Below are 7,992 nucleotides of genomic sequence, written 5' to 3' on the forward strand. Positions count from 1 at the left end.
GCCTTGCATAACAAAAATGAACACTATCTACAGGAAGTCCATTGGTCCTGCCGAGCAACTGAGCACCACCAGTTTCTCCTCCAATTGTTTACTAGTGGCAAACTTGATGTCGTGACACCCACAGAGAGCCCGCCTCTCGAATCATCTGATTGGAAAATTGGAAAAAAGGGGAGCTGACTTTTTTTTTTTTTTTTCAATTCAAGGAGTTGAGAGCACTCCAGCAAAAGCACCAGGCGCCTAGAGTGCAGACAGGCGAGGCATGTAGCAACACAAAAACAACGTGCAAGAAGCTTAATTCTTATCAAAAACAATAACAAAAAGCCACCTCAAGCTGCTAGAACACTTTCTGTGTGATCGGGCCTAAGGGGCCGTTCAGATGTAGCGTCTTTTGCGCGCACAAATCCATTAGTTTCAATGTAGACGCGGCGCGCATTCGGTGCAACGCGCCTGTTTTTTCGTACTACTTTCACTCCAACAGAAGGAACAATGCCTGGAGAATTATCAGCTCGGAGCTTGGGATAACTGGTGAGCATGATGATACGCTCTTTTTCCATTTAACTTTTTTGTAAACTTTGTAACTTTTTTACTCCCCCTGTGAGTGACAGGCGGTTTTGGTTGCTTAGTAACGGCAGGCGCGACAGTAGCGCAACCTCTGAAGCGCCTTGGATAAAAGGATGGAAACGGCACAGCTGGCATTTTCCACACGCTTTTAGACGCTCTATCTGAACGGGGCCTAAGGAAAGTTTCCTTTCTGCTGTGCTGCACTGATGTGCACTGCTTTGTACATTATTTTGACAAACATGTACAACTACGTCTTCATCCCATTGGTTCTCAAGGTGGTCCAGGCTCTCAGCCAGACGAGTCCTCCAAGGTTCCCCACCATAAAGGTTCATTCTCACTGCCGCGATACGGAAATGCAGGACGGATTTGCGGAATATTCGCGCAGCGCCTTTCCGCGCTCAAACCATACACACAGGCACGATACAGACGTGGTGCGGAATTTCGCATTGTTGTGTTCCAAGTCTGCGCTGCGGGTGCGGATGAATATGGACAAGAGTAGCAGTAGCAGCAGCGAGCTAGCAAGCTAACGTTTAACAAGCGTCAACATCAACTTTCTAGCACTTACCACTCTCACCGCAGCCACCAAGCAGGACAATGGACTGCCAGACGTTGTCCTTTAATTCATTGTTCATAAAACCGGGTGCTGTGAAATTATCAACCTTACTCCCATACTACCCTGTCTGACTGGATTTCGGACTCTCCCGGTCTGCGCGACTAGTATAAATGGCGAATTCCGCGGAAAGGTCAAATTCTGGGCGGAAACTTTCTTCACCGCACAAAAGTTGTCCATAAGTCCATAAGAACCCATGAAATCAACTTTTATATTTTTCTGCGAGAATAATCCGCGTGGATATTCGTCCTCAGTGACAATGGACTTTAATGAAGAATAACAAGCATTACCTCATTTTACTTCCATTTTCATTGATAAAATAAGTCCTCTGTTGAATACTATGCAACTGCATAAAACTGGTTTTCACTGTAATGGATCATCCAGTCATAATGCATTAAACTATATGCAATCATTTCTACAATCTGTTTGGAGCTTCATCCATGTTTTTGAAAATGATTTACAAAAGTGTGCTCAGACTAACATGAATATGTAACAGCTCTCTAACTGCTGGGACCATATCTTCACCAAGGGTCTTGAGGTATAAGATGTCTGACGCTAAATATAACTGTGAATCTCTTTCCGACAAACTTGTGATTTGAAGCCAGATGAATAAATTTGACTTGAATTGACGTATATGTGGGAAGTGAAGATCTAAGATTTAACACAAGGCATCATCAGATGCCATTCAGCTATCTTTGTCCACTCACATACAGTTTATGAGAGAATGTCTACAGAGACTCCTCTGCTTTCAGAGGATGCCAAGTGAACAATCATTTAACATTATACCATGCTCACCAGGTATACTGTTATTTGTTGAAATTTGACCATACAAAATATGTTTCATTGGAATTGAAATAAAGCCACTTGTGCTTTATGTAAAAAACAAATGCTGGAAAAACTGTAGGAAGCCAAGCCAGTTTCAAATACCTTGTTTGTTTTGCCCTTGTGATAAACATAATCACCAAGCTAACATCATTCACTTCCTATACAGTTGAGTGATCCTCAAATCAGCAGAGGTGTGGAGTCAACAGGCTTGTTGGCCTAAAAACACTTGTTCTGCCTGGCAAGTGCACAAGAAGCTGATTACAGCCTCTCAAAGCTTCTAGCCTTCTTTATGACCCTACCTCCAAGAACTGCAGGGTTAGACACCGAACAGGCAATGCTTGTTGGAGTCATTAGTAACCACTTATGTCATTGTCAAATGTCATATTTGTTTTTCACCAGCCACTTCACAATGCTACTTGTTGACTTTATATTTCCTCTACAGCAAGCAGCCAGTTTTGGTCCAGAGAAGATGTTGATGAAGGCGAAACATACTGTATGAGGTGAATGGGACAGGTGCATACCAGTGTTTTAAAACATCCGTAAGTCAGTGTAGTCAATTGTAGTGTATGGAAATGTGAACAAACACTGCTAAAAAAGACAGGGCTCAAGTTGAAGCCCACAGTTTCACTTGCTAAATCCATGGCAACATTAAGCCCAGTTCAGACCAATGATTAGACAAAACCGTTTTAGAACATTGCAGAGATGAGTTGCAGCGGTGTGAACTGACTGGTCTGAGCTCGACTCAAGCTGGCTGATGGTGTCATCTGCAACTCAGCTGGTCAAACTGCCAGCAACTGGTTTATAATGTAAAGCTCGTCACGTGTTTCAAGCCATTGGCTTGTAGTGAAGTCAACTGGTCTAGTCAAAATGACCACAGACAGCGCGTGGTAGGTGCTTCGTCCCCGGCAAGCCCTCTGTTACTGTACTCACGGTGTGCCAGTGTCGGACCAAAAAGTAGTTATTTAGTGGTTAGTTAGCACAACCGTTAGCACAGTTGTTAAGGGTCATTATTTGCCAGTTCCAAAACAATGCATGAAACACTCCAGCAGTATTTGCACTAATAATGCAAGACAAAAATTTGTTTGCATTTGGCGTGTACACATCTTTAAGATTATGCATAATTAGCCACTTTGAGACAGACTGTCTGCAAGGCGTCACCACAGTCTATAAGTCTGGCTCCAAAATCCAAGCTCGCGATGGCCAATTCACTAAATTGGAGGCTTCAGAACGTGAATCTACAAACCAATGGGTGATTTCTCGGTGGCTACATTCATCATTTTTACACAGTTTATGCTGGGAACCAAACCAGAGCTACAAAGAGAGAGAATATTGGACACATGTTTGAGGTGGTTAAAAACACAACTCCTAATTTATGTTAGTGTTCAAGATATTCCCACTACGAACTCGTCACATGTCAATCTTTGGTCATTGACTTTCCACATCGACGTATGACATGCAAGATACCCTGGCCGTGGTGGCTGTTGATGTTCTGAGATGCTGTGTCAACCTCTGCTTGTTACATGCATTGTCTGTTTTCAAGATATACTTCTGTTTTCACAGGAAATGTATAGTTTGCATACAGTCTCCTTCAAAATTAAAACACTATGTCCATACAACACCGCACTTTTTTTCCCTTCAACAACAAATGCAAGTGGTTAGGTTTTGTTTAGGCAACAAAAGCACATGGTTAGGATTGATTAAAAAAAATCAGGGTTTGGTTTAACAGTTTCACAATTATATGGGAAGCAAACACCCACCTCCCGGGTGAAAGTCGAAGGTTGTTGGACCCATCCACAACCGTGCCGCCTTACGTTGTTGTCTCGCTGCATTTCCCCCTGACACCACTGTTTAACAATAACAGTGACCAGCCGCATATGATGCCAGCATGGAAGGATGGCTTTTTTCATCTGTATCTGATGCTGGAAATCACTGACCAAGCGCCAGTTTTTGATGACTTCATATGAGACCAGATTACAATGTTTGCTGAAAAGAGTAGGCTAATATGTTTGCAATAAGGTGATAATGTGTCAGTGTCATGATAACAGCTTATTGTGCTGCCCCCCAATGACCAGATGCAATGCTAATAGTTAATGCTAACTATTAGCATTGCATACATTTTTGACAAAAAAATGTTTATGGGAGCAGAATTTTCCAAACTGGTTTATTAAGCGTAAGATCTGCTATTTGTTCAATTAAGATTTGATTAGTTAGCCGGGAAGCCATTACCTGCAGACAGTGCTGGAATCCACTGTGTTATTAAACTTGTAAGTCATTAAGCTTATAAGAGTTAATGGGTTTTGCAGTCATCAAGTATGCAGGCTGAGGTGTTATATGTTTTATACAAGGTTTTAATTCTCAATATATGCAGTATCTTCAGCGCATAGTAGTATGATAGTATAATGACACACATAGTAGTATGCAGTGCACTTTTTTTCTCCAACAACCATTTTCCCCTTAGGCCTACCACTCATGGGCTTTATACTCTCTTTCCTGAAGATATCATTCCACTCCAGTTGTGCATGTCAAGAGGCATCTGTTATAATGCCATGCTCTGTTACCACCGCCACTCCAAGGAGAAGATGACAAGTCAGAGAGAACAAAAATACAAGAAAATACAAGAGGGGAATACAAAAAAAGGAGGAAAGCGAGGGGGAAGGGTAGAGCATTCTCTGGGTAATAGAAGGGGGGAAGAGGGACACCAAAAGGAAAAAGGGAAGGGAGTAGATAGTAAAATAAAGTAAAGAAGTGGAAAGGAGTGAGTAATAGAAAATTTGACAGAGAGAAAAATAGAAATATGGAAAGGAAAGAAGAGACAATGATAAATAGCAAAAGATGCATATTGTAGATTTAGATGGCTGAAGTGCCCATATAACTAGAACTGCAGCATGTTTAACATCACCAGCTTGACAGGGGCCAGTCGATTGGTATGGAGCTATGAGAATGTGGAGTGAGGGCAAAATGGTTAAAAGGTTAGCAGAGATGCCAACTAGGTGACTTTCACACTATTTTTGACCACTCTCTGAAGAGTAAAGCACAGCTTTTCGACCTATAAAACAAGCAGGTGCTTATGAAGGCAACTTGTCTTCTGGAGTGTTGTTGGGATTCACAGGACCACAGATGATTTATCATTTGGTAAAATCATCACTGGACAATTTAAAGGCTTTTTCCTCTGCATGCTCTTTGTCTTCAAACAAAGAGGGCTGTGCGACACCCATCTCCACAGGAGGTCTCACCTCACCTCAGTGAGACACAAGTCTCACAACTCGATTGGACAGTACTTTTACAGTGACATGTGACTCTGTGATGTCACAAGCATCTGTACAAGGTCTGCTCCCTCCAAGCCTTCTTCCTCTTCTTGCTCCAGCTGCTGTAGCAGCTAACACCTATTCCTGGCTGGGCCTGGAACAGCAGACACCAAACCCCTGCTCCATAGCCCAAACCACTAAAGGGAGGGCAAGAGCACCCAGCGTCTAACTCTGCAAGGACCCCGAGCGACCAGCTTCCTCGGATCAGAACCTTTGGAACAAAGGACACAACAAAGACTGCAGCTGAAACCATCTTCCCAGCCTTCTTCTGCCAGCTAACAGCAGTACACCACCGAGTGACTCTTTCCTCCATCCATTCAAGGATCGGTAACGTAACAACTGGGCATAGTTTATCACAGCTTTACAGGCTAAGCAAGACTGTTTGACTTGTTGTACCTGATTTGATGCTGTTCAATGAGTTATTGTTGTGATAGATTGCAGTTAGGTCATTGATTAGTTGGATTTGCCAAAGCTAAGTGTTTAGTTTGCTAATACTGTTCACAAACAGATTCTCGCATACAACTAAACAATCTCTGCACTAATCCAGACCGTTTGCAACACACGTCAAATTGACTCATTAATAAACAGGCTTTCACCAGAGCTACACCCAAACAGGCATTTCAAACTTCTTTTCCTTTGTCTTTGTCCTGACCACACGGTCAGACAAACACCTCCCCCGAAAACTGAAGCAGCCTTGATTCTGCCATTTTGGTAGTTCTCTGTTGTCAGCCATTTTGTTTTGTAGGCCAAACGGCTCCTCGATCACCACACCCGCCTTTGTCTTTCTCTTCTTTCCCTCTCTCTCACACACACACACATATATACACACCAAGCTTGTAGATAGTTAGTTAGAATTTGTGTGTTTTGGTTTGCTTTGCTAATTTGTGAATAAATATAATTCTTTGGAATCATGCCTGCTGTCTGTTTAATGTTGCACAAGGGTGAATGAATAGTCAACCTCTGCTGCGTCAAGAACTCCGAAATCCTTCAGGTGTTACTGTTAATTTTGGTTGTTGTCATTAATTTAATTATTAATCAAACTCAAAATTAATAGTTTAGCGTATTTTATGAGACTGATATCTTTAACTGGCTATCATTTTTCCCTTTACGGGAATGGTGCCCCACGAGGCGATTTAATGTTAATTAAGTCACATTATTTAACATAATTATTAATTATTAATAATAATTATTAATTATTTCCGATAGCCAATTAAATCCCGACATATTTGGTGCCTCCGTGTGAAGCCTAGTGTGTTGACCCCAACATTTATGGTGCCGCCGAGTGAGGTAAATATATGTTGACCCCAACAGTGTCAAGATCCAGAAGCTCTTGGAACCACTCTAGAGGATGACCTGGAACTCGGCAACATAAGTGGGGCCGCTCTGAAGGTTGGCAACATTGATGGGATCCCTGTGGTAGACGGCGATGTAAATGAGACCCCACTGGAGGACAGTAATATAGACGAGACCCCAATGGCGGGCAGCGTGGAGGACAGCAAGACAGAAGGAACCCCTCTGGTGGACAACACAAAGGTCGGCGACAAAGATGGGAGCCCTCTGGTGGACAGCCCAAAGGTCAGCGACAGAGCCTGCCCGTCCTGATCCTCTATCCCCTCTATTTTATGGAAATTAGTCCACATTGACTTCTGTTGTGCTGACTGTGTGAACAGTTGAAAAAGTGCACTCAGTATTGAAAAATGTGCATGACCAATTGTAGAAAAAAACTGTAACATATCAAAGGTTAGCTATGTTAGCTCCTTTTTTCTGCCTTCAGGAAATATTTGAAAGCCTAATATTCCAATTTGCTGCCCAGACAGACAGACAGACAGACAGACAGAGGCAGAAGCAGTGCAGTGTGTCAGCAGAGTCTCTGGTGTGAGTGGAGGATGGTCGGTCACTACTGCTGCCATCTGGGAGCTAGAAAACTGAGATAACACTGCTATTTGTGTGTGTGTGTGTGTGTGTGTGTGTGCGTGTGTGCGTGTGTGCGTGCGTGCGTGTGTGTGTGTACTATCTACCTGCCAGTAATTGCTCCAGGCAGTGTGGCTGCCGGAGTGAAGCTGGATCTGGCTTACACGTAGCTGAGGTCACACTGACATCAGACCTGAAAGCAGGGGGTATTTTAGGAGCAAATTCACTTTGTCCGATAACTTTGACTAAGCCAATATACTAGTCTGATACTAATCTTTTATTGAAACATTCATCTTAGGGCCAAGATGACTGTTTCCTGAAGGCAGCTTTACTGAGGGAGCTTTTAGAAATAATTGTAAATTAGAGCACCGCCTGGGCCACCACTTAGAGGTCAGAGATAAAAGCCTCTTCTAAAGAAATCTTCAAATTTATGTTGATGCCTTATATGGCCTTGTATGCAGCCATTCAGTGATCAGGCACTTAAAGGTGTCATAGTTTGGCTCTGCTCCAACAAGACCATAATATCAAGGGTCAGCGAGGTTTCACCCTGCTGTAAGTCTACAGTAGAAATGCATTAAAAAAAAATAGAAGTGCGCATGCGCCCGCGCGTGCAGCCTGTTGCAGTCGCTCCTGCTTGTTTTCTCGGTTTTCTTACTTTTTTGCTTTATTAAGTTTGGTATTTGTGTTGGCTTTTTGTGATTGTCATTTTGAAACTGCGCCCTCTCAAAACATGCTGATTGAGAGAGTTGTACTCGTTTTCCTCACCCTGGAATTACTTAT

General features: G+C 42.8%; 1 protein-coding gene across 3 annotated transcripts in view; it reads right to left on the minus strand.

Moving 5' to 3' along the window:
• cadpsa (Ca2+-dependent activator protein for secretion a) overlaps positions 1–7,992 on the minus strand; it is a 273,414-nt gene that overhangs the window by 233,151 nt on the left and 32,271 nt on the right. The window lies entirely within an intron of this gene.

This window comes from Epinephelus moara, chromosome 24 (genome assembly GCF_006386435.1).
Source record: "Epinephelus moara isolate mb chromosome 24, YSFRI_EMoa_1.0, whole genome shotgun sequence".
Lineage (NCBI taxonomy): Eukaryota > Metazoa > Chordata > Actinopteri > Perciformes > Serranidae > Epinephelus > Epinephelus moara.